General features: G+C 41.4%; 1 protein-coding gene across 1 annotated transcript in view; it reads right to left on the bottom strand.

Moving 5' to 3' along the window:
* frmd4ba (FERM domain containing 4Ba) overlaps positions 1 to 12,636 on the bottom strand; it is a 47,013-nt gene extending 34,377 nt beyond the window's left edge. The window contains exon 1 of the mRNA XM_029431390.1: positions 12,435 to 12,636. The gene's annotated coding sequence lies outside the window, so the exon portion shown is untranslated. The remainder of the gene's footprint in view (positions 1 to 12,434) is intronic.
* Positions 12,637 to 13,621: the final 985 nt, after the last annotated feature.

Below are 13,621 nucleotides of genomic sequence, written 5' to 3'. Positions count from 1 at the left end.
AACCATACAGCTTGTTTTCCATGTACAAAACATTTATTTTCGTAAAAACCTTCGTAAAAAAAAATATCATCTATTTGTAAAGAGGACTTTCTTCAACCAAAATGCATGAAAGACCATTAAAAAATATAAAGTGGTCCTCTCAGACTTCTGACTACCCAATCAAGCTATTTTGGGGGTTAAGTGCTCTTCTAAAAGTGATCCTTTCACTGGCAGCCTCCATTGCCTGTGTAACTCAGTATACATTGCTGCTGTCTCGAGCCTGGCACCACAGCCGTAAACACCATGACCTCACACCACGGTCCGTCACCCCCTCTGATGTCACTCCATTTCACTACACAAGTCATGTGCTGCACACAAGACTGTGCTCACTTAAAGGCTCATTCTTTTCAAGCTGTTGTTAAACTTCCCCCCTCAGGCGGAGTACAATCAATTGTTGTGGCTGACATACTTAGTGTTCACACTGCAATGCCTTTCTATAGCCAGCAGATGGGGAAATCGAGAGTCTCACACAACCCTTAGGGACTAAAAGGGGAAATACATGTAGTGCTGGAAATTGGTAAATTATGCCGTCTGGAGGGTATCCCTATTATCTTTATGCCACTGTCACGCCCTTTCTCCTGATATAAGGGCCTCATTCCACTTGTGATGCCTGGATTGAAAGTAGTAATAGGAATATAGACAGGCAGGATGTTACAATTTAGCTCCACTGTTTTGTTCAGTCCCAGAAGTTCAGTATTAATAGGCCTGAATCTGTTGAGAATACAAGGCAGGGCATGACAGGGGCAGCCGTGGCTGCCAAGATCATCACAGTTCCCTGTCCCTGGGCTCATTTCAACATGGGATGGCAATTACCATGTACAGTAAGTGATAGATTAATTGTCTAAAAGGGGAAGGCCTCTGAGTGATCATAGCCTGAGCGGTGCAGGGAAACAGCTGTCATCCACACGGGCCTACAGCTGACGAGCCATGCCCCATACTGAGACTGCAGCTGACGCGCAGAAGGGAAGACACTCTGTGCAGTATGCCTGACACACTTATTAACACACACACACAGGATTGTTGTGAATTATAACGGGCTTGCCTCAGAGGACCCTGGCTGCTCGTGTGCAAAGCTCCCTGACTGTGACTCGTGGTTAGAAATTGAGCAGGTGGACACAGCTGTCAGTAATCATGAAACTCGACAGGAAAATGATTTGTAGTCATACATCATAGATGATCAGATTAGGTTCATAAAACATGAAAGAGGGCCATTTCTGGTCACGCATGGAGCATGTCCCACCTTTTGATGGGCTTTGCTACTGCAAGCCTGATGTATGAGCATCTAGACATAAACATATCTTGTCATTTTTCATTTTATAATTTACATTTTTCATGCTGTTTTCAGCCTCTTAAATATGGATTTTCTCTGTTTTATATTAAACTAAATATATTTGGCTTACAAATCAAGAAATTTAAAGACGTCAGCTTAGACTTAGACTGGGACGGACCTTTTTTATTCATTTTTTATCCTGATATTTTATAGATCAAATTATTAATCTTTTAAATAATCACTCGATTAGTCATTAGTTGCAGCCAGTTGCAGTTGCACATGCTTTGACAGCATTAAGTCAACACAAAAAGAAACTACGCATTTTAGATTTTTTTGACAACCGTGCCACTATCTGAGAGGTTGCCATTTTACATCTCGACAGAAATTGTCACTGCATGTGTTTAACAAACCCACAAGACATCTTAATTGCAGCCAATTAACATCATGTGATAAAGCTCCATTTGGCAAATAAATGGCGAGACAGAAAAGCTTTTTGTGTGTTTAGGCGGTACAGTCAATCACAGCTTTGTGTGGCCAGGCAGGGGGTAAGTAAAGAAAAGAAGTCAGGGAAAAAGACGAGGGCCCGGGTCTTCAGGCTGCCACATTTACCTATAGGCTTGTCGGTTACGTCTGGGGATTTGAGGCGAGCTCCACTTGCTGTATGGGACGACACTCAGGGGCACGCTGGAGGCCACAGGCCATGACAAACCATGTGTGTGTATAAACCAGATGCTATGGAGAGGAGGAGGTCAGAGAGGGGGAAGCGTGTGGGGGTGGAGGCCGCAGTGTCAGCTATAAACCCCACACTGTCTGCTGCAACACAACGTTGCCCCGAGGGACTGTGGGTGCTCAGATTTGTCCAGACGTTTCTTAGAAGGAGCATAAAGAGCCTGTGTCATTAGTTTTCAATATCATAGCCAAGTGATGGAAAATATGAATGGCCACCGTGGACATCTCCACAGGCGTCCAAATAAAACAAAGAGGAAGCAAGAAAGATGAAGCGGATTTGGGGGAGGGGAGGAGACACCACCAGTAAGGGGCTATAATGAGCCTTGAGGCAACAGAGGGAGGGACAGTTTTGTAGGGAGAATTAAAAAAAGGATAATTTAAAATAATTTTGCATCTGAAGAGTATTAAACCGATATTAAAAAAGCATTCCCATATTTATATATTGTGACTTTTATAAATGATCTATGAACAGACTATCTGAGTTCACGTATAGTTCACTGTGTATAAGAGCACAAAGCTGTTCATTCACAGCTTTGCTGCAAATGAGTAAATACATGAGAATTACTACCCATAGAAACATATAAGTGAATTAAAATCATAATCTGTTTAATTGCCATGGATAATTGTGAATGAGGAGAATGTCACAGTTCAGATTAAGCTTCTTAATATGTTAGTTTAAGAGCCATGCAGCCAAAACTGAACCTCAACTTTGAAGGGGAAATTCCGAAACACCAATAGTCTGAAAAAGGTCCCATTGTGCCAAAAGCCCTTTTGTTTGACATCCTGTTGTTCTGAAAACACTGTTGCGAAAGCCCATTGCTCAGAACAATCAGAAGCACGTGGCCAATTATTATGCAGAATGACAGCCATATATATACGTTGAAGTCGTGCCTTTGTCATAGTAGGGAAAGAAATATCGCAAACGGGAGGTCCGATGATGTCAATCTGCATAATAATTAGCCATGTGCTTCTGATTGTTGCTGGAAAAGTTTGTACTTTCGAAGCAAAGGGCCTTTGGAACAATAAGGGCTCTTGGAAAAATGTGCTTTTGGTCGAACGGGATATTTTTTGTACTATTGGGGTTTCGGAATAATGGGCCGTCGGAACAATGGCATGCCACCCTGCGAGACATGTATTTAGGCATTTCTATCTTCTAGCATGGCTATAAACATAGGATACTCTTGTTTTGCCTTGCGATGTGGATGCTGACGTTGATTGCTGACATGTTGCACATTTTAACTGGGGAAACTGAGGAAATTGGTTTGATTTGATTTAACACGTGTTAACATGTGTGGAGTCATGAACACTAAAACCCCCTGCAAGGGTTATAGCTTCGTTCAATTAAACCAATCATGTACATACTGTAGAGACACACTGAAGTGTGTAAATCCATTTTGTCGCTGCAATCTGCAATTAGCAGAGTCCTGGCAGTTGATATCTGCATTTAGATGAAGTACAGTAATGAGACCCTCTGGCTTATCGCTATCAATCCAATTTAATAACTTGATAATCAGATCAGTTACATAGCCTTATCTGACCAGATGATACGTCTGGGAAATAAGGACTGATCCAGATACTGTGTGTTGAAAACTGCCCTCTACTAGTCAATGTGCTGTGTAGACACATTTCAGACCCTTGCAGCACAAGTAGACTTCACTTTGAAACAAAAGGTGTAAAAGCCTCTTGTCCCTAGCTGCTGTCCTGTCAGTATTAAGCCACCAATATGTCAGAAAACCTCTATTTTTGTCTTGCTGTAAGGACACTAAAGCTCTCTGTGGGCTGAAAGTGCAGAAAGTTTCCAGCTCTGTCAGAGCGATTTCAAGAGGTGCCATGATTTGAAAGGACAGTGAGTTCACTGGGAGTCAAATAGGGATTTAAAAAAAGTAGGTAGCCCCGTCGAAGAAAGAGCCTCAAAACAGGACCTGTGCTCCTGCTCTACTGCTGCTAGAATGTCTAATTCAGTACTTTCACTCTTACTACACCATCACATATTCTGAGACAGCTGCTACACTGCAGATAGAAAACATGTCTCATTGCTATTCAATATTTTATTGGTTAGAATACCTGCTTTTGGTTGTGTATATGAAGGGTGGCAGCAACTGAACAAACATCACCAGATCAATCAATCAATCAATCAATATTTCTAGATTTACAATGGTTTGAATCCCTATTTGTAAATTTGTGAAAGTGTCGTTCAAAACAAACCTTCAGAGAGTTATCACCTGACTGCTGTTCCCCTCAGCTCGGCGGCACGTTTTATAATTCTTTAGCAGGCATCTGTTTTCTACCACCAAATGGTAGTGGGGCAGGTATCTACCTCCAGCAGCAGCCAAAGAGTCAGACCGTTTTATTAGTAACCAGTGGAGACCGAGCTATTTAAGAGCTAAAAAGGAGCTAAAAGGAGAGTGAATATTGGACTTAAAAATGATCACGTGCACATAAATACAACACCAAATGAATGCTAATGCTTTATGTCTGTTGGATTAGTAAATAACTGTTTGCTAGCAACACTAACTTTCACTACATCCAGAAGCAGAGTTTCTACAGAGAAGAAGTGTCAGCTGCAAAAACAGCCTTCTGTTATCTACTGAAAGTGAAATAGTTTGTTGTGTTTGATGTAATTACTGAGGCTCTTTCAGTGGGAGCAGTACAGTACTGTGTGACCTTCTGCATGCAGATCATTGTTACCAACACTGTAAAACTATCCGGGCAGAATTAGTATTACCAGGGGATGCCAGTAATTTAGTTTGTGCCATTCTCACGGCTAAACGCCTATGCAATGTAAGAAATATCAAATCATGATTTTCACACATGTAATCCTTTAGTTATCCAATCTGTTAACTAGTGATCGTATTTACATAATATATGAATCAAAACCAATAGTCCAAGCACCAAATATATCAAATGTACTATGATATAAAACTGAGAAAAGTAGCAAATCCTCACATTTGAAAGCTGGAACACTACATGTTTGGCATTCTGCTTGAAAAGGGAGATACATTCTGATTACTCAAAACCTGATACGTTTTCCATTGATCGACTTCTCAATTAATAAACTAATCGTTTCAGCACCACTGTCATTTCTAAACCCAGTATGGTTTGTTAGACATAGACAAATGTATCTGCACATCTGCTAACACAGCTATGTATTTCCCACAGCCTAACCTACCCCTGCCTTCCCCTGGGGATACAGTATTATCTTCCCTCCCAGTGTGCTTGACACCTGTTACAACTGCGCCCTGCACACCACCTCCATATCAGCTTTCTATCAGTGTCAGTAACACTGTCCACACATCATTCATTTCTGCACATTGACTATGACTAGAGAGGCTAAGGCATCCTCTGTATGATTTTAGAAATGTTGTTGTTCAATTCCAACTACTACTGTGCTGAGTAAATCGTCATTTGAATGTCTGACCCACCATCTTTGCTCCTCTCTGATCACTGCACGGCAAATGATCCTGACAAAGCTGAAATTTGGTCCGGCTAAAAGTGTTATGCATACAGCTTATTGTTGCTGACGGACACATGAAGTTGTTGTGTTGAGAGGGCACACTTCTGTAAACGCTCTATGAGACAGGAGTGCTGCTGCTACAGTAGAGTGCAGTACAGTAGGTGAAAGGGTATACACATACTCGTAGAGGTAGGCCTATTAGGAACACAATGCAACCTTGAAAAGACCTCTAGATCAAAGATGGCTTTTTTTCTATTGAATTACAAGCTTTCCTATGATATGTTTTCCCGTCATTATATCACCACACATCGATATCTCACCTCCATGTCACTGCTAACAGGCAGCCTTTCTCCACAGCCCTCTGTCCCTGTCACAGAGCTCAGAGCGGCCTGCCTGAGTGGCCCAGCAGGGGGCTCGGTTTTGGTCCAAGGGGCAGGTGATAATGACTTCCCTCCCTTCCCCTGCTTCTCCTCCTCATCCCAAGTTGCAGTGGTGAAGGTGACTGCAGCTGGATGATTTCTTTCTTTCTAAACTGCAGGGGCTATAGTGTGTATTTATGCGTGTGTGTGTGTGTGTGTGTGTGTGTGTGTGTGTGTGTGTGTGTGTGTGTGTGTGTGTGGGCGCGTGCGTGTACGTGTGCATGTGCGTGTGTGTGTGTGCGTGTGTGTGTGTGTGTGTGTGAGTGTGTGCGTGTGTGTGTGAGTGAGTGTCGGCCTAGGTGGGGGTGTTGGTTTTAAACACATGGTTCCTATAACACTTAATGATGAATGCTAGTGGGTGAGCACCTATACCCTTCTGAGATGGAAGAAAACACTTTTATTATTTATTTATTTTTACATAATTTAAGTAATTGGGATGTAAGAAACATATCACAAAGATATTTTTCTAAGTGCTCTGTTTCCTGAAGTATGGAACATGGTTGAAAATGAGAAGAAGCATGTCCCTCTGTCCCCCTCAAAGGTCATGGTTAAAATGTGTATTCTGAAAGGCTTAACATAAACATACACTGCTAAAATCTAAATATAATATAGTTAAGATTTAAATAAGAAAATAAATAAACATCCTTATGAAGAACAGAAACAATATATCTTTATCATTGTGATCCCTTAACTCCCTTACTGCCATACGACATGCAACTCCTCCCATTTTAAAAAGAGGCGTTGGCCACACCCCCATGTGTGTTACATCACCACTGTACATTGGGACTGGAACTATAGTCCTCAGTGTCATGTCCCCCACACAGGACAAGGAAAATACAACCTCTGTATATTTTGCGACACCAACACTGTAAATCCATCAACAATATAACCAAAACAAATTAACTCATGGAGGCACGGTTAAAAAAAAGAAAAAATCAGGCACACCGACTCAACAGGAAATGACTTTGTGAGACTCAGAGCATCACATATTCACAGAATTGTTTCTCCTTGCCTCCATCGCTTCTGGCATTAAACATGTGCAACAGTGTTGAGCACTATCGATCACTTTGGATCCGAGGCTGTGGGGTATACGTCTGCTTGATTTTTTTCCAGTCTCGACACCATGCACCTCTCTGTTTGAGCCTGAGAGGATAATAATAGCAGCTCAGGACATTTCCGTCCGCCCCCTCCTCCTTTGCCTTACTCACAATCACAGTGCAGGGAGTCTCTTTCTGGTCATTACCATTCAGGCTTTCAAACATGCCCTCTACATCATCACCACAGAGCTCTCATGATGAGTGTGTGTGTGTGTGTGTGTGTGTGTGTGTGTGTGTGTGTGTGTGTGTGTGTGTGTGTGTGTGTGTGTGTGTGTGTGTGTATTTGTATTAAAGAGGAAAGTAGGAAGAAATGGAGATCACAAGAGAGGGATGGAGAGAGGCCCACAACAGCATAATTACAGGGAAGACCCGCCCCCTCTTTCCCAAACCTTGCAGGCAAGCCAATAGCAATGCAGACAGAGAACAAGACAGGAGAGGGCTTTGCTTTGTTGTGATTTTCATTTTCTCAACCTCACAGCAATTACATGCCAGCCTGAGAGACACTGAGGAGGAGAAGGAGAACACAAACAATAAGAGTGATATTCTAGGGTGTAACGCTGCATACATCTGTCGGGTTCATGGCTGCCTCCATCGCCCGAGGTTGTGGATGAACCCACCAGGAGGCAGGTGCTCCACTGCTGGGATCTATATCTCACCTGCCCACCTGTGCAGCAGCACACCACATTTAGATTTTAAATACTGAATAGGTGGGTTAACAAGGAAATCTAGACGGTGATCATCAGGAGAGACACAACAACTGTTCTAAATAAAAATATTTCATTTAAAAAACAAAGCACAGCATTACTTTTTGTTCCTTAAAAACTGTCCTCATCTGTTTTAAACTACATATTTGCCATATCCTCATATACTGTAAGTATTAGGTCCTCGGCAAAGTGTTTATACCTGCTCTGAAGGATCTCAATGTACTGCTGTTACAGCGACTGTCTTTCAGACTCTCGTCAAAGACATTCATGGTGTTGCACTCGTACACACACAAAGGGATGGAAGTAGTTGTGAGAAGAATGAACAACGAGAGCTTGAGGGAGACACACCTGGACGCGATCCAGATACTGATGTCAGAAAGGTGAGGGGGCTTTGTCTGAGGCATACTGAGGACCTTAACGGTCTGTAGGGTCCATCAGAATGGCTGGTGGGATCATTAAACAGCTCCTCCCGCATCTTTCCAACATTGGAAGTCAGCCATTTCTGACAATCCGACATCCACCTGCAGCATACCTGTTATTTCTGGTCCTGTGCTTAACTATAGAAAGGTGATGTCTATCTTTGAGGCTTTCTCTCATCTGTCTTTATGATTTCGTATCTTATACCTCTTCTGTGGTTAGGTTGTTTAATAAAGCTGTAGTCACTACAAGAGGATGTTGTATTGCACAATCAGATATTTTGGCAGGTAAGAAATGAAACATGTTGTCAAAGAAGATTCTACTGATACTCAGAATCAACATCTTGCGACTTGTCAGATACTGTATGTTAACTAACTTCCTCATTATGTCACAGAAATAGAAAACACAACGCGATCTGTATTATGTTTCTTTGTTGTTGAAAATGAGTTGCATATGATTGTAACTTCAAGGAAACGTGGTTATATCTGTGATAACCTTCTTCTAGTGTCACAGAAAGATCAAATACATACAAATATTACATTGTTGTTGTTTTAGTTTTTCTAAATGTACCAGTCCTGTCAAGACAAACTGCACCACATACTGAGGAGCAAAGCTATGTTGCAGGGCTGCATGTTTACTAACTGGCATGATTACAAATGCCAATGTGGTTGAATGAGCTTTTCTGCTGGAACAGAACCAGGATGTTCTGCTTTCACTTTCGCTCTGGATTGAGTATGTCAGGATCAAGTATCTCTTATGAATAACGATTTCACCCTCTTCAGTTTGAAATATTGTTTATCGAAGATAATTTGTCATTTGTAAGTCGAGGGTTATTCTTGGCTGTATTTGAATTTTCATTTGAGAAAATTCACTTAAATCAAAGACATAGAATCAAATAATGTAGCTATAAAAGCTGAACATAACTGCCACATATTAACATATTGATCAGAAAGCATAAATAAAGTTAACTATTTACTTTCTCCCCAGTTCTTTCATTAGAACAGTCATCATGATGGGTAAATGATGATAAATAACCAACCGACTGTTAAATCTAATTTGTATAGGATGTTGTGTTGGCATAAAGCACACACTGTTGGAATTGTGATTAATTTCCCTCCACCATTCCCCCGGGACGGGAGGCTTTTACTCTGAAGTGCTCGGGTCAATAGCCACTGATACACATGGGTAACCTATAAATCCATCCTTTTGTCCATTCTTTAAATAATTCATAAGGAGGTTGGTTTGAGAGCTGGATTTTGAGGGGAATTTGTCTACAAACATGGCAAGTGTCTGTCGTTAAACAGATTGGAGCTTGTTTTAATGCAGTCTCTTTCATCTAAATGATATGGAAACCAGCTCCCAGAGGACTTAGCAACCAGCTGAGAGCCTCTCTCCAGGGCTGATGCTCGTGTTTTCTGCTTTATTCTGAAGGGGAATAACACACAAACCAACCCTGAACATCATTATTCACCACAATCCCACATTAAAGGACCATAATCCCTCAATCAAACAAAAGACAACAGTATTTTTGTCTCATAAAACTATCCGCACGTGGTAATTCTTGTGTGCAAGAATCGTAAATTTCGAAAAACACACAATGAACGCGGGATGTTTCACAATGTCTGTGCTTTGCATGTGAAACTAAGTGGCAGACTCTTTGTTTTACTCAGGATGTCCTGTCTGATGGGACAAAGCAGACATGACACAAGGAAAAGTGATGTAGCGCCTTTGCAGTCAGTGAGGAACAGATTCCTGTTGACACAACTTTCAGTGTGAACCATGTTTGCAGTGATTATGTTACAGAAGACACTGGAAGCACTGGAAGCACTGGAAGCACTGGGCACCTTTACAGCAAACCTTTATAGACTCAATAATTTAACTACACTTACTAAACATGCGAGGCCCCGGCCTCTTCGCTCAGATGTCGCCTCTGGACTGGACCGGAATTGATTTGCACTGCGAAACCTATTGATTACTGTTGACCCACAAACACACTGTCTATAAAACACTCCAGTGTCTGACCCTGAATTAGGCCTCAAGCAGCAAACCTGTTTACATATATTAAAGTGCCAACACACAACATCTATGTTTTCCACTCCAGTCAACAGTTGATCTGGTGCTTTGTGCCTTGTAATAAGTTAAAGAGCATATGTCATTTTTAAAAACAAGAAAAAAATGTTCCTCTTACAAATGAAAAGTATAATTCACAAGCAATAAAGCACACCATTGTTTAAAACATGCAGCCTTATTTGATCCAGTTAGCTGCCATCATGACTCATTTCCATTTGTGCAATTGTTACAATAGCTTAGCATTTTAAGCTAAATGCTAACCTCCTGTTTAGCTAACAGGAGTTTAGCATTTAGCAGTGGCGGCTGTTCAGCAAAAGGGTCACAACACTTATTTTACAGAGCGTTGAATAATGTCCTCCGAGGGAGAAAGTCATACCCTGATGATGTCATGAGGCCTAAACAGTAGGATCCAGTGTTTTTGAAGCTTAACTAATCGTACTAAAACCAAAAGTCAGGATTTTTTACCTCTGCTGCTTCCGTTTTGATGATTCTTCAAAGAAGAATCATCTGTCCCTTGTAAATACCACAACTTTATATAAGGGCAATATTAAATCTCTGAAGCACGCCTTTTAGTTTTTGTGTAAACTTTTTAATGTCTGTCTCTCCTCTGTTTTGAACAAACTGCACACCAGAGACTTCCCCCCATGAAGTACCTTCCAGACCCCCTAATGTAAAAAGCTTACATGATCTTGATATATGATGATGTTTTTTAATAGGAACTCTTCAACTCACACTTAAACCTGTCACATGATCAAGAGTTTGATCTTTCCGAGCAGAAGCAATCTGTTGTCAGAACCAGTCTGGCAGGAACTTGTTCTCGAGCAGAAGTGTTGAATTGTATGAACCTGCATGACAACAGTATCACATAGCCTAACTGACAAATGCTCTCATTCAAATCTCTGGGGATAATAAAGATGTGTGGGAAAGAAGAAGAAACATGCTGATGAACATCTTTTTAACACAAACTTTGAGGAGGAGGTGGGAACACATCACCAGCTCAGGTCACACTCTCCCCAGGTAGACTGGATGTTGTGTTTAATCTTGTTTACTCTTGTATGGATGGACATAAGATCATTAATGGACACTGATTAGCAAATAACTCATATCTGAGGCGAGCAGCAGCAGCGTTGGAATATTCTGTGACGGTTAATAGCTTTATTGACCCCATTAAAAGCAGCTGAACATCCCAGAATAAAGTCAACACAAAGCAGCGCTGCCTGTGCAGTTTGTCACTCTGTGTGTGCATGTCAGAAAGAGAGACGGCACATGTTTCTCTTATGAGGCACACATTCAATATTGGCACCTATACAAGTCTGTGCCTTTGTCACTGGGTTTCCTCATGCCAGACCCGCCGCCGTGTGTCACACCACATTACTTTGTATGTGTGATATATATTTATAGAGCTCTGTATGAAAGTAGCCATCCTGTTTTTTGTCAATCCCAGCACCACACACACACACACACACACACACACACACACACACACACACACACACACACACACACACACACACACACACACACACACACACACACACACAGGATATCATATGCCTCCCCCCCATTGCTTGTTTTGTCCAGGAAACAGGATATTCACACAGAGGAGAGGAGACCAGCTGACCACAGAGCCCAAACTGAAATAAAGTTTAATTTTTACTTTGAAAAGACAACAGAAGTACATGCTTTTCTCACATCCTTTCAGTATCACTGTGATGTCCACAGTTTCCTGCCGAGGTGCTTCAACTGTCCAAATGACCAGTAACAACTTCCAATGTAAGTTTCTGACCAGCAAAGCACTCTGTTGACATGTCAACAGTTAAACAGCCAGCTGACATTCAGGCAGCAGAAAGACATGATGTAGGTCTACCAGTTCACATGAGGTGTGGGTCCATTCCTACCCAAACATGAGCACTGTTTTGTGTTGATGTAGTGAGGCATAATGAGCACAAAAGACATGTTTCTACACAAAAACACTATACAACTTAGAATGGACCATAAAATAGACCATTTAAATGGTAAAAAAGAAAGAAAAGAAAACGTTTTAAACTACCAAATAAGAGCAATAAATGCGCAAGTTATTAAAAAAAGAGAACAAAACGCACCGTGTGGCTGTCAGAGAAGCTGTTACAGGTGATCACAAAAATGGATATTGTTTTAAAACATAAACTAAATGGCAAATAGGCTAAGCTCTAATGGTTGGACCATGTTTTTTTATGAAAATGAAGCGTTCCTCACCTTGTGTCTTTTGTTCGCTCCCACTTTATTGTCTGTGCGCAGAGCGGCACCGGGTCAGGCAAATAGATCCACCTCTCTCCTCTCTCCTTAAAGCATGGCACTCACACAGAATAAAACATGTAAAAAAGGTTCGCAGTGGATGAAGAGTTGGTTCTGCAGAGCTCATCTGAAAAGCGCAGAAAGGGAAGCCGCTGTCTGTTCGACGTAATACCCTTGTCTGTCTCGCACAGTCCACACAGTCTGTCAGTCCCATCCATCCATTCTCCCCGCCTACTCCTCTCATTCAGGATGGGACAGATGCATTTCGCTGTGCCGCTGCCTCAGTGCACGGCTGTTGGCCAACGGAGGCGCTCTGCTGCGTAAACACACTACTGATAGCGCAAATCAATTAACAATTTTAAATAAAATTAAACACTCTCTCAAGGGTAGAGATATCCACTTTCTGTAAAGCTACATATTTCTCAAAAAAAGTAATTTAACACATTCTGGTCCTTAGTGTGTTTAGATAACATATTCACATTGCATTATTGAAGTATTAGTAAGACATTTGTCCCTTCACACAAATAGGCTTATGCTATATGTACATATGCACACTACATGTAGACTTTCTCATTCTCTTTATATTACAGTGAAATAGCAAGCACACGCCTATTGTGAGTTATTTAGAAGTCATAGTGGTAGGCACATTATTCTCAGTGTAATAAAATATTCTTTGTTTTTCATTGTTTAATTATTGGATGGGCAAATGTATTATACAATCCCATACAACCTCTGATCTGAAGAGTTTAAAGTATTCTTAAAGGTGCACAAACCAACATGTTCATATTAGCAATCAATCAAATGTCTATAATGAGACAAACCCTTACAGAATTATCACCCGACTGTACAACTCTAGGGAGCATTTAATTTCAGAGTCATTGTTTTGCAGCTTGCACTCTCACATCTCTCATCTGGGTCATTTCCAGCAGCAGCAAGCAAAACCAACTCTGATGAACCCTCGGTACACAACCTGCTCAGCAGCAAACAGAAGAGAGACTTATCAGAGACGAGCTGGTGAACATAGTGGAGCATTTAGCAGCTAAAGAGCAGATATTGTCCCGAGGAGTTGGTAGAGACCATAAATGGAGGGTACAAAGAGAGTGAATATTGGACTGGCATTCATCACCTGAATGATAATGTTGCTCCGT

The sequence above is a fragment of the Cottoperca gobio genome, chromosome 5 (genome assembly GCF_900634415.1).
Source record: "Cottoperca gobio chromosome 5, fCotGob3.1, whole genome shotgun sequence".
NCBI classification, from domain to species: Eukaryota; Metazoa; Chordata; class Actinopteri; order Perciformes; family Bovichtidae; genus Cottoperca; species Cottoperca gobio.
This window is presented reverse-complemented; position numbering and strand designations above follow the sequence as displayed.